Genomic DNA, 14,854 nt, shown 5'->3' on the forward strand with positions numbered 1-14,854 from the left:
ACTTTATACCGTCAACTGGGGCAACATGCAACACTTTTCAACTTCAATGGCTACTGAAAAACTCACGTCCACAGATAATTATACCATTTATTCATCAAAAGTTTTCAGGTTAGGGGGACATCAAACTGACGTAGAAAAATTATTGGTTCCTTCAGTTATTTTTAATTTTTTTAAAACATGCGATTTTCACTATATTATGAAACATTGAAAAATCTAATGAAAACTTATGTAAATGTATAGTTTTAGTACATTTTTGATGTCTCAAAAGCCATTACGCATAAAAACACCAATTGCAGTAATTTCTGGCTCTGTTGAAACTAACACTTTTTCTTAACATAAATATTGCATACATTTAGGGGTAAAAAATACTACAAAAAATTCTACTAGATGAAATTATAAAAATAAATGTTTGGATGAATGAAATTTCAATTCTGATAAATGCATGATGCAAAACAATCATATTCGAGCATATGGAAACGAGATTTACAAGGTGTCTCTTTGATTTGTACTTTGTTGACTCTTACCTCAGGTAAGTAGCTGAATTATAAAAATATATATTTAAAAAAAATTGGAGATTTTTTGAAAAATATTTTTACACCAAAAGTGTTGTAATAGGATCATTTAACCAGTAAAAAATTTGGGAGTGATATCATCAAGCCAATCGTCATACAGGGTAAAGTTTTTTACTGCATCGAAAAATGTAAAAATTCGTAACTATGTAAATTTTTTGATGGATTTTTTTAATTTTTTAAAGAAAATGAAAAACTTTAAAATACTAGCTTAAGATGTTAAAAATCGTCATTTTGCATTCATTAAAAGATAACTCGATTAAGTTATATAAAATTAAAAATTATATCAGTGCTGTGGTATACAAATGTTGCATCTGACCCCGCTGTTGCATGATGCCCCGTTCGACAGTATTTACTTAACTTGTATGAATAAATATATTCCATAACATCTGATTAAAATTCATTTTATTTTTTTTTCTGTTTCAAAAACTATTTAATGTAATGTAATGTAATAGTAGTAGTAGTAGTTAGTCAAAAAATTTAGTGAGATTGAAACAGGGTTTTTTCAAAACAGTTTGTTGAGTCAGTAATAAAAAGGCGCTGTTAAAAATGTAAATACAAATTTGACCAATCAAAAACTTCAAAGGGAGAACCATAATGTCATTTTAACGCTTGCTGATTCTACTTTCTAATTCACAGAATAACATTCCAGTCTTATGGAGCTACATTGTACTACATCTTTACACATATCAAACGTAAAACTTGGTAAGCTAAATGAAAATTATTGAGCTAAAGTACTAACATGGACAAAACAGTAGGTGCTACTGGCTTCGAATGAAAATTATATCACATGAAAATGCAATAATTTTTCAATCCGCTAGTTTTACTGACCGAAATCAAAAGCTTCCGAAGGATTCACCCAACAGCAACCATCATACAAGGGAAAAGCAAGAAAACAAAAGCGGCTCCAGAGAGTCGCCGAGAGAAGTTCGCCGAGAGAAGTTCGCCGAGGAGAGCTTATCGGACCCAGAGAGAGAGCCAAGGACGACGAACGAAACGAAGTAAGGCCATGCAAAGCTTCCCTGTGAGTGATAAGCTTTTCCACCCGCACCCAACAACAAAGCATGAAAAATGGGTGGCAAATATGTGAGCCAAGGACGACGCACCTAGACCGCAAGTTCTCCCACGATTGTTATCTAATAAGCCGCTCTCTCTCTCTCCTGATGGTGCTCTCAACGGGACCGATTTCTCTAGAAAATCAGGTACACTTACCTCCCTACCCTACTGGAAGTGGAGGGTTATTACAATATGTAAGTAGGAAGGCCACCCAAGGATGGGTTGCGAGGTGGCAAACGAAACGGGTGTCCACCAGAGCGTTCGAGCGGCCGGAAGCGGGAAAAAGCTGAGAGGCAGGAAGCACTTTTCATTCAGAGATTTCTGCGCGCATTCAAGTACTCTGATTCATAACGACTTGGTTGATTGTTTATTTGTTTTCTCCCGTTTTGCCACATCCATGTGCACCACACAAAGGTAGCCAGCCACAAGCCACCCATACTAGGGTGTGAGCTCGCACACACAAACCGGCAGGGTGATTCATCTTTCTCTTTTTTGGTATATTGGAGTAAAATTTGGTGGTCTCTAATGTTGTCGACTGAACGCTTTTATCAATTTGCATAAAGATTCATGGAAAAACTTTCTCATGGAAAATTGCATTTAATTTTTTTTTGTTTCGATTATAGTCGTTTTACCATCTTTATGGCATTCGCGATCTGATATCCGATTTTGGATTGATTTTGAACCCTGAATATTAGACTCAGTTTCCTAAATTCCCGGAGGTATTGATTCCCAATATAGATCTGAGCTTATGAATTTTATATTACAAGAAATACTTTTACTTTATCATAATATCTCTTTTTCATCTTTGCACACTTTTTTCAGTCATATATTGATCTATTATTATTATCATAGAAGCAAAACCTTTGCAAAATCATGAAGTTTTACACAAATAAAACTGGAAAAACCAATTGGAATCTGGTTGGAACCTTTTCATGAGTAGGCATCTCGAAGAATTGGACCTCTTAAATTTGGTTTTAACATAAATTTCTTTGTCCATCAGAACACATCTGTTACATTGCGTAAAAAACCGGTTGCACAGATTGCGATCTATGGGACTGCTCATTATTGGTTATTTAGTGGCTAAAAAACTGGCAACCCCACTCGTGTTCCATTAACTGTCAAACGGATTAGAACTGCGTAAAATTGGTTCCAAATCTCATCAGTTTTGGATCAATCCTTATACCGGTTCTAAAAAATGTTGAGTCGAAACTGGTATAATGGAACACGGATGCGGTTGCTTGGGACAGAATTTGGGTCTAAACCGGCTGTTTCGACCACGAAAACAGATGCTCTTACTTGGTATCTATTAGTCAGGCAACACTTTTTGCCTGCCGGAAACGGATTTACTGCATAGTTAAAGGGTAGGCATTCAGTTATCCCCAAAAACCATAGACTTTTTACCATAGTTGAGAACAGATTCCACTCCGATGCTTGGTTTGAACTTCATGAGCACCCTAGACGGACTTCTTATGCTTCTCAACCATTTGGACCAAAATAAATTCAGAAAAAACAGTTTATGAGTTTTCAAGTCGACAATGAAGAATTTCCGAGACATTTGTGCTTCATTATTTTTACTGTCTTTTTGCACCGTTTATATCTCAAAATCACGTTAACTTAAAAATTTGGAAAAAATAGGCAAGATAGTTCTTTTCAGCCCGGATACTAAATGATCATAGCCTTATTTGAGAAAAGTCATTGATCTTTGATTTATAAGAATTTAGAAATGAATTATTTTGTCGTGTGAATGCAACAATTGACCTTCAGCATTTATATTGCTATTTTTTAGAAAGGTTTGTATCTTTATTTTTCTAAAAACTTAAATTTTAGGAATGTTTGAAAATACTTTGCGATTTCTTTCATTATTTCATTTTTGTTGTTAAATATTCAAGCAGCTTTATTTTTGGTTTATTTTTTAACAGTCTCCCGTCCTTTACAAAAAAATATGGGTTGATGGAGAGTGGGAGAAGTTTTTCAATTGAGTCATCTCATTATCAAATCTGATTTGCATACCAAACTTAGTAAAGTTACTTAGAAATTGTTTTTATTAACGAACACAAACACATACAGGATCTCAATAAAACTTGATGTTTCCTCGAAGAGATTCCTTTTTCTGAACTCTAAGCGTACATCATTCGAGGATATGATGGCTAGCATCTAACAAATGATTCGATCTCATGCCCGTTGGCTTAGAAGACTTGAAGGCTATCCTGTACGCCACGGGCTTCGTAGAAGTAGATTGTATGTAAGAACACAGAAAAAATTACAATAAAAATTCTTTTTTTTAAACATGGAAAGATTTATTAACAAAACCATACTTAATCGAAACTTATCAATCAATACAAACCATGTTCATGGTACAAACTTGATTTTTTTTTCAACTTATGTAAAGCCTTATGTTGGTTTTATATGGGCAACCACAAAAGATGGAAAAGAATTTTAAATCTGTAATTCACCTCATTGCATCAGAACTGTATGTACCTGTGTGTACCGAATTCGATCAGAACCACATGAAATTTGTTTCAGTTAAATCATTTGCTACTTCTAATTTGTGTGGAAGCCCTCGTTCCTTTTTCTTAAAAAGAAGTGTTCTTAAATACAGTACAATTAATAGTCTAATTATATCCTGATTCGTCTATAAATAAGGTTGCCAAAACTTTCTCAGTACCTATCCGGGCCGAACAAATCCGGGCTATTTGATCTAAAAATCTGGCAAAATCCGGGCATTTGATTTCAAAATTGTCGACCAAAATCCAGACAATATCCGGGAAAATTTGATCAAAACCTATAGGAAATACTCACCAAAAATCAAGAAAACTAACTCGAAAAAAATTTTTTTTATCAAAATTTATCAGCAGAATATAAATCGTATTTTAGGCTTTCAAAAAATCTTGCTTGATTTTTTCTTAAATTTGCTCAAAAACTTTCGTTTTAAAAACTTTTTACAACACAATTTGTATTTTATAAGTTTGATTCGTTAAGAGGCGAACCACCCAAAGGCTGAAAGTCTCTCTAATAAAGATAAATACCTATAAAATAAGTTTGATTCGAGAATGGGCATAAGAATGAACCCCGGCAAAATCCGGGCTTTTCCAATGAAATCCGGGCTTTCTCAATGAAATTCGGGTAACCGGGCTGGGCCGGACTTTTCTTAAATTTTATATTAATTTTCCAGGCAAACTCGGATAAACCGGGCGATCTGGCAACCTTATCTATGAATTATGATAAATTATGTCATCAGGTCGAAATGCAAATCTGTCAAAACTTTCTGGATATTGCCATACTCCATAGTATTTTTATTTGGGAGTCACAATCAAAACCTTTTTTGAATATTCAATCAATATACTAATTATTATTTATGGAAAAATTATTATGTGCAACGGACTCTTCAAAATTATTCGAGTTTTGTCATATTTTTGTTCATTTTGTGAAGGAGTCCCCTTCACTAAAACGGAAAACGTCTTATAATATTTTACATCATCTTATCAATTTGAAACTCAAAAGTGTGCCAACTTTGATCAAAATAACTTAAAAATAGTTCAATTTCTGTCACATTTAATATAGCTTTTACATGAGTCCCCCTCTCTCTTTCAAAAAAATATGCAAGAAGATTTCATATAACAAAAGATCTGAATATGTCAAAACATGTTCGAAAATACAATAGATCATATCATTGTGTAAAATTTGTTTTGTAGAAAATTTGATGGCAATTGCTTTTAACTTGTATGGGTTGTGTCATATAATATGATAAAATTGTATGAGAGCATCATCTCCCTCAAGTCGAAGGGTTCTGAATCTATTATAGAAACCATCCCCGGTCCTGAAAACGGTCATATAGCAAATTTCACGATAATCGCTCCAGTAATCTCTGAATCTATAGGGAACAGACAAACACACAGACAGGCTGACAAAAAGAAATTCATCTATCTATATCTATATATATAAAAAGCAATTATCTGTATGTTTGTTTGTTTGTTTGTTTGTTTGTCCTCTATAGACTCAGCCGTCTTAAGAGCTAGAGATCTGAAATTTGGCATAGATGCTCATTAGGACCAGGAATGATGAAAAATGTTATAGATTTTTGGATGACCCCTTCCGAAGGGGGTCGTCCATACAAGACAAATATTGTTTTCGCGTTATTGACGTTATTTTCCGTCGGATTGTGATGAAAATTTGCACATGAGTGTTTCGAGAGACGAACAATCGATTACTGTTATCAAATTTAGGGTCAGGGGTCGGCCAAAGGGGTCGTCCATATCCACTGATTAATGTTTTTGCGATATTGGCTTTATTTTACATCGGATTGTGATGAAAATTTCCATATGAGTGTTTTGAGAGACGAGCAGTCGATTAAAGTTATCAAATTTAGGGTCAGGGGTCGGCCAAAGGGGTCGTCCATATTCACTGGTAAATGTTTTTGGAATATTGGATTTATTTTACATCGGATTGTTATGAAATTTTGCTCATGAGTGTTTTGAGAGACAAGCAATCGGTTACAGTTATCAAATTTAGGGTCAGGGGTCGGCCGAAGGGGTCGTCCATATCCACTGATTAATGTTTTTGGGATATTGGCTTTATTTAACATCGGATTGTGATGAAAATTTGCACATAGGAGTTTTGAGAGCCGAGCAATCGATTATAGTTATCAAATTTAGGGTCAGGGGTCGGCCAAAAGGGTCGTCCATATCCACTGATTAATGTTTTTGCGATATTGGCGTTATTATAGATCGTATTGTGATGAAAATTAGCACATGAGTGTTTTGAGGAACGAGCATTCGATTTCAAGTTTCGAATTGCGGATCAGAAGTCGGCTGAAGGAGTCGTCCATACCCAAATTTAATGTTTTTGCGATTTTGACGTTATTCTACATTAGATTGAGATGAAAATTTCCGCATAGGAGTTTTTAGGGACGCTCTTTGCTTTCAGGTTTCAAGTCTTGCCTCAGGGGTCGGCAAAAGGGGTTATTATCTGTTCACTGTTTTTACGATATTCTCTTGATTGAGCATAGAATTGTAATGAAAATTGACACATGGTAGTTTAACAGAAAAGATAATTGATTTCAGGTGTCAAGTTTTGAATCGTGGTAAAAAAAAAGGCCGTCCATGTTAGTTGCTCACTGTTTTCGCGATATTGTCGTGATCATGCATCGGATTGAGATGAAAATCTTCAGATAAGGGTTATAAACTATGAGCATGGGTCAGCGAAAAGGGCGTCTATATTCACTGTTCACTGTTTTCAAGTTCCTGACGTTATTTAACATATAATTTGAAAAGAAAAAATGGCACAAGGGAGTTTTGAGGAACGTAAAATTGGTTTCAATTATCGAATTTCGGGCCATGGGACAGAAAAGAGGGTTTAACTGAAAGTTCAGTGTTTTGTGCAATAATTTTGTTGGAGACAGTTAATTGATACCAATTTAAGTGTGAAGGTCAAGCAAACGAGTCGTGCACATAAACAAATAGTACATGTTTCTGCCATAATGTCTAGATTTTGCAATCGATCGAGAAGAAAACACTCTCACATAAATTTTAATAAAAAGTCAATCAACCGTTTAATTTGAATTTCAAGTAATAGTAATAGTAGCGACTTTAAACACCGTTTTATTTTTTTCCCCAAAATAGTCGAAAGAATGTTTCGAATTCATTTTCTAAACTCATTTTGACGTACCAATGATTTAAAGCGAAACGAAGTTCGTACGGGATCAGCTAGTATATATATAAAAAGCAATTATCTGTATGTTTGTTTGTTTGTTTGTCCTCTATAGACTCAGCCGTCTTAAGAGCTAGAGATCTGAAATTTGGCATGGATGCTCATTAGGACTAGGAATGATGAAAAATGTTTTTAGATTTTTGGACGACCCCTTCTGAAGGGGGTCGTCCATAAAAGACAAATATTGTTTTCACGTTATTGACATTATTTACGTCGGCTTGTGATGAAAATTTGCACATGAGTGTGTTGAAAGACGAGCAATCGATTACAGTTATCAAATTTAGGGTCAGGGGTCGGCCAAAGGGGTCGTCCATATTTACTGATTAATTTTTTTGCTATATTGGCGTTATTATACATCGGATTGTGATGAAAATTTGCACATGAGAGTTTTAGAGACGAACAATCGATAACAGTTATCAAATTTAGAGTCAGTGGTCGGTCAAAGGAGTCGTCCATATCCACTGATTAATGTTTTTGCGATATTGGCGTTATTATAGACAGTATTGTGATGAAAATTAGCTCATGAGTGTTTTGAAGGACCAGCAATCGATTTCAAGTTTCTAATTGCGGATCAGAAGTTGGCTGAAGGAGTCGTCCATACCCAAATTTAATGTTTTTGCGATTTTGACGTTATTCTACATTGGATTGAGATGAAAATTTCCGCATAGGAGTTTTGAGGGACGTTCTTTTGCTTTCAGGTTTCAAATCTTGACTCAGGGGTCGGCAAAAGGGGTTATTATCTGTTCACTGTTTTTACGATATTCTCTTGAATGAGCATAGAATTGTAATGAAAATTGACACATGGGAGGTTAACAGAAAAGGTAATTGATTTCAGGTGTCAAGTTTTGAATCGTGGTCAAAAAAAAGCCGTCCATGTTAGTTGCTCACTGTTTTCGTGATATTGTCGTGATCATGCATCGGATTGAGATGAAAATGTACAGATGAGGATTATAAACTATGAGCAATTGACTCCAGGTAGCATGTTCCGTGTCAAGGGTCGGCGAAAGGGGCGTCTATATTCACTGTTCACTGTTTTCAAGTTCCTGACGTTATTTTACATATAAATTGAGAACAAAATATGGCAAAAGGGAGTTTTGAGGAACGTAAAATTGGTTTCAATTATCGAATTTCGGGCCCTGGGACAGAAAAAGAGGGTTTCATTGAAAGTTCAGTGTTTTGTGCAATAATTTTGTTGGAGGCAGTTAATTGATACCAATTTAAGTGTGAAGGTCAAGCAAAAGAGTCGTGCACATAAACAAATAGTACATGTTTCTACCATAATGTCTAGATTTTGCAACCGATCGAGAAGAAAACACTCTCATTAGATTTTAATAAAAAGCCAATCAACCGTTTAATTTGAATTTCAAGTAATAGTAACAGTAGCGACTTTAAACACTGTTGAATTTTTTCCCAAAATTGTCGAAAGAATGTTTCGAATTCATTTTCTAAACTCATTTTGACGTACCAATGATTTAAAGCGAAACGAAGTTCGTACGGGATCAGCTAGTTTTTATATATATGTGGCCCTGAGAGCCAAAGGGGTATAGTGACAAAATGGCCGATTTTGAGTTAATGATGCCAAACGATTCTTCATTTTTCAAACTATATTTCATGATTTTTTCAGATTTTCCGAATTTAACAAAATACTTTTACATTCGAGAGCAAAATACAAATTTTCGAAAAATATATGGAAAATGACCTAACACAACAACTTTAAAGCGTGTTTTCTCGAAATAAACTTTTATGCACTTATACCCCTTTGGCTCCAAGGGCCTCATATAAGTATAAATAGAAAAAAAAAGAGCCACCTTGTTGTTTATATGATGAGAGCATCCAATTATCCTTTTAAGAGAAGCCTTTTATTCGCCTACGATAAACTTCAGCTAAGATTAAGGCGTTATACAAATAACCCACTCAAATTAAAGGCACGTTAAACGCCTGCATTTATGCAGGATCAGTAGTTTTAGTTTAGTTTCTTTATTCAGTTTTATATACAAACATTTACATTTTTTATTTTATACTCCACTGGTTACACCGTTTTAGGAGTATATCCTATGCTAGCTAAACCCTAAAAAATCTATCTTCAACTAAAATGTTTTTATTTATTGTTTCAGAATTTAATAATTATAAAGTAAAATATTTACACAAACAAAACAAAACAAAATTTAAAATAATATTTAACAAACATTCTTCTTGATAATTGAATTTCAGAGTAAGCAAAATTATAAGGTCAGAATATCATAAGATTTAAGTAGTGTTGATACTAAATGAGTTTGTAATAAGAATATCTTTAATTGTTTTTTTAACTGAACATTATTATTGAAAGGTCCACATCTTTCCTCAAAATAATTGAAAAACTTAACACCACGAAATGAGAGAGAGCGTTCACCAATTGTTGATACGATAGTAGGCCGATCGATTAAGTTTCTATTGCGTGTGAGGTATTGATGGTTGGTGCGATTGAAAGTTATATTGCAGTGAGTACTTTGAGTAAGACTTTGAAAAATGAAGCTACAAATTTGAATTACCTAAGTATAAACCTCTAAATGCAATTATATTATTGTTACTATTGTAAAGATCAGCAGTGTGACTGCGGGCAGGAAGATTGTATATAAGGCGTAGGATTCTGTTCTGTGTGATTTGGACTTTGTTGATCTGACTATTGCATGCATTGCCCCAGGTTGACACCAAGTATGTCAGTAACGAATGAAAAAGTGAATTGTGTAGCACGATATCCACGAGGAAACCACCCATCATAATAGCTGACGACACTTCGCCTTAGCAGCCTGTTCCCTAGGCTGACGCGTTCCTACTGACGCGGACACTCAAGCAAACTCTGCGTGTGACGCTTACCCACACAGCCGTATAATATGCGTCGACTACCAAACACACTGCGTCACCAACACCAAGCTGAAGCCTACCGGTTGCGCTATCATACTTTCATACTGGAGGAGCTTGAGCGCCGCTCGGGAGAGCTTCATAGTTGTGCTGACTAAACGGGACATTGGCGCCCCACACATCTTCCTTCCTCTCAAAGATTTTTTCCAATGATTGAAAAGATTTAATTTTCCAGTTAATCATTACACGACGGAAGAATGAAAGCTAGGATTTTTTCCAAATTGTCAATCTATCATTTGCGTTTTTTTCCCATTAGTATAGCAATTCTGGAAAGCTTCAAAGAATACCAATGTCACTTATTTTGCTCAATAATAAATTGCACTTGAATTTTATTTAAGTTTTTTTTTATATGTTTAAACGAAATTTATATCGTCAAATTAGATCTTATTGGCTTAGGCATATGTCGTCTAATAGAGAATATACCAAAACAGCGACGTAGCCACTCAAAAAGGCACTTGCGTGCGCGAGCGCTCTCCCTTGCCTGTACACAACAGTCAACGATTGTACCATTACAATATCGTTATGTATACGTATGAATGAGCGTGCTTTAGCCATTCTTTCTCTCCGATATATCCGCTGCACCAGACTCCCACGCTCCCATTCATGCAAAACCTTCACACCCAAAAATCAACTGCGCTTATTTTGTCATTTACTGAGTTGGCCTGTTATGTTCATGTTGTTATCCCTCTCAGATAGGCATAGCCAGCGTTGCCACATGTATTTCTGTACATTCATAAAAAAAGTCTTTTTCAGTTATGCTTTTTCTACCAAATTCTTTATCGACAATGTAAAAAAAATTCAATATTATTATGGAGATTGAGTTATGTAAACATACATTTCATTGTTTGGAATTGATCAAATTTCCGATATTAAACCACCTGTAGTTTCTTTAACCAATCACTTTGATAAACTATCAATATTTTGTCAAGTCATAAGTTTATTGACATGTTTAAAGCTGCAGCGCTATGTAGAAAAGGTCCTTACCGATTTGTACCAAATTAAAAAAATCTGTCATCTGTGCGTCCAAATTCTGGAGGGAAACAAGCTCAAAACTTTGTACTTTTCTTGGTAAATCTGTACATGTGGTTACCATAGACAAACCGTATCTGTGGTGTAGAGAGAATCATTTCTCTTTCTTTTCGATCCAACTCCCTCCAGTGCGAATTGTAGCTTCCTACACAGAAAACTGGATTCTTCACACACATACTACCGAAAGCTTGGCAAACAAAGAAACTTGAGGGTTTCAATGCAGAGAGGCAAGCTTGCCAAATTGTTTTTTTCTGATATGTTAGAATGTTTTGATAATTACTATCGAAACAAACTAGGAACTATCTTAATAGAGTTTCTAAGTCGCGGTTGTTTTTGGACTATCCACTACCTGTTCCTTGTTAAACAAAATTCCCTTCTGATGGAAATGTACAGCAACTTTCATTTTTGTATTATATTTTCCAATCAGTATTTTATTAAAACGACACAAAACACCTGCTTTAATGGTTTTACTTTTGATCAATTTGTTTCTGATAACATCTGTTTTTTTTTTTAGTTTTTGAGTTTGTTTTTTCATTTCTACTTTAAATCAAAGGAAACCGAACACTAAACCTCATATAAACTTTTTCTTTTCTTTCGACTCCAATTCATTCGCTTTCTTTAGATATTTTTTTATCTTTTTTTTCGTACTTAACTGGTCTTTTCGTAAGACTTTTTTTTAATACCAGTTTATGCATGTTTCATGACAGCTTTCATTTAATACCTTTTTTTTTACCTTCGTGTTCATCTCAAAAAAACTTTTTTTTTTATTTGATTCTCCATTTTTTTATCATGGCACTCCTCAAGATATCTTTTCATGTTTTTCATACATTTTGCATTGTTCATACGTCAAGAATATGTTCGTTTTCCAGATTGTTAGTTTGTACAATTTTTGTTACCCATCCTATTCTCTTGAGTATTCTTTTGAGATTTGATTAGGTTTAAATCACGTTTCCTAAATTGGTTGACATTCAAGCAGCTCCTCATATCTTGATTTTTATATTATCCGTTCAATGTCTTTTGGTTTCTTCAACGTACTATATAAACCTAGATGTTGCGGATTTGATGTTCTCAAATGTCTCATATTTTCCTTAGTTTTTTTTATTTGCAATTGACTCCAATTTCTCTTCAGATTGCTACGAAATATTCTTCACAACAGCTTACTGAGTCTGATTACACGCGTTATGAATCTAGCTGCCTTGTTACACCTTTTTTTGCTTTGGTTAATGAAGTGATCCTCTCAGCACACTTGCCTAAAATAAGCCATGCTATCAATCCTTTAAAAGGGCGATCCCCCTAACGAACTTAAATTAAAGCTATTTTCCTGGCGCGCTTTTTTGTTTCTTATGCGGTCCTCCCAACACGCACTTTTGCTGTCCTCTTGATTTGCTACTTCATTAATTGCTTCAAGTAAGTTGTCCTTTCAATATACTTAGTTTGTCATTCACATAATTGTTAAGGAGTGGTCCTTTCAACATACCAGAACTATCATCGTGTCAGACTTTCTCATTCAGCTGTCTTCGGGACTCGCTAATATATTTCTTGCTTGAAGTGGTCCTCTCAACACACTTCTTTTTCCAAACGAAAAAAATGTCCTCAAGAGCGGTCTCCCAACACACTCAAAGCTGTTTTCCCGACACACTTTCTTCTTGTGCGGTCCTCCCTACTCGCATTTTACACTAGCTGTCTTTCCGACTCGCTATTTCATTCATTGCTTGAAGTGGTCCTCACAAAACACTTCTAGTTCTCAAGAGTGGTCCTCCCAACACACTCAAAGCTTTCCTCCCGACATACTTTTTTCTTGTGCGGTCCTCCCAACTCGCATTTTACATCAGCTGTCCTCCCGACTCGCTATATCATTCATTGCTTGAAGTGGTCCTCACAACACGCTTCTGGCTCTCAAGAGTGGTCCTCCCAACACACTCAAAGCTGTCCTCCCGACGCGCTTTTTCTTATGCGGTCCTCCCAACTCGCATTTTTCTTTAGCTGTCCTCCCGACTCGCTAACTAATTTATTGCTCGAAGTGGTCCTCCCAACACACTTCTTCTTAAAGCTGTCCTCCCGACGCGCTTTTTTACTATCCATTTGTTTTTTTTCCAAAATCACTAAACTTTTTTAATCTTTAACTTTTGCTTTCTATCTGTAATATTTGCACCACTGCCTTAAGTGCATTTTATTGCATTTAAGTGCATTTATTGCATTCTTTTCGGAAACGGTTTTTTTCCAACACTTTCATTTCTCAATATAAATACCTTTCTGTAAACTTTGCAGCACTGGTCACGTTTTCACTCTCTTCCATTTCCAAACCACGTGGTCATACTTTTTGGTTACCTTTTAGATGGGTGGTTTCCACAGCAGGTTCTTTTTGTCGTTTCTTGAACTATACCGTTAAATGCCTGTCGGTCGCCAAAATGTGTAGCACGATATCCACGAGGAAACCACCCATCATAATAGCTGACGACACTTCGCCTTAGCAGCCTGTTCCCTAGGCTGACGCGTTCCTACTGACGCGGACACTCAAGCAAACTCTGCGTGTGACGCTTACCCACACAGCCGTATAATATGCGTCGACTACCAAACACACTGCGTCACCAACACCAAGCTGAAGCCTACCGGTTGCGCTATAATACTTTCATACTGGAGGAGCTTGAGCGCCGCTCGGGAGAGCTTCATAGTTGTGCTGACTAAACGGGACATTGGCGCCCCACACATGAATGATAAATTGCTATTAATACATCAGTTGGTACTCTTCTTCTAATTTCACATACAATGCCCGTAACTCTATTTAATTTTGATAATAAGTGACTAATATGTTGGTTCCAACTTAAATGTTCATCGAGAATAATACCAAGGTATTTACATTCTTTGACAACTTTAACACTTGGAAATGTGGATTTGGTAGTAAGTAAGGAATTCGACAAAGAACGAAAACTAGATTTGAAATTTAATATGTTGGATTTGTCAAGATTAAGTGTCAGTTTATTAATACGGAAGTAATCACTTAGCAGAGTCAGGTCGCTGCATACATTTAAATCGTTGGTAGTATGACTATCACTATGGTAAAAAGTCGATGAGTCATCAGCAAAGAGTCTTAATTCTCCTTTTGAAGGTAAAAGAGCCATATCGCTGAGGTAGATAATAAAAAATAGTGGTCCTAAAACAGATCCTTGTGGAACACCAATATTAATAGATAGTGTTGAGCTACGGTGGGTAGAATCACATGATGAAGCAGTGAAGTTTTATTGATGAATACACCGTACAGTACCTATACAGTAGCTGGTTATCATACGTACATGTACTCTTTTTCGATCGAGAAATGAGCGAACTCTTCATTTTGTGAAATTTTACGAAATGTACCCTTTTTTTAAAAGAAAATTAATAAAACTTCTCATAGAAATTAACTTTTTTCTTCCGATACATAAATATTGTATACTTATAAATACAAGAGATCCAACTTCTGTATTCGTTGCACAACACTTCAGTTTTACTTCTTTTGTTGAATGTTTAAAAGGATGGATACCAGTGGATTCACGAGTACGAATCAGCAATATTGTTTTTAAAGAATAAAAAAAATACACCTCTATAAATAAAATTATTTT

This window comes from Uranotaenia lowii, chromosome 3, assembly GCF_029784155.1.
Source record: "Uranotaenia lowii strain MFRU-FL chromosome 3, ASM2978415v1, whole genome shotgun sequence".
NCBI classification, from domain to species: Eukaryota; Metazoa; Arthropoda; class Insecta; order Diptera; family Culicidae; genus Uranotaenia; species Uranotaenia lowii.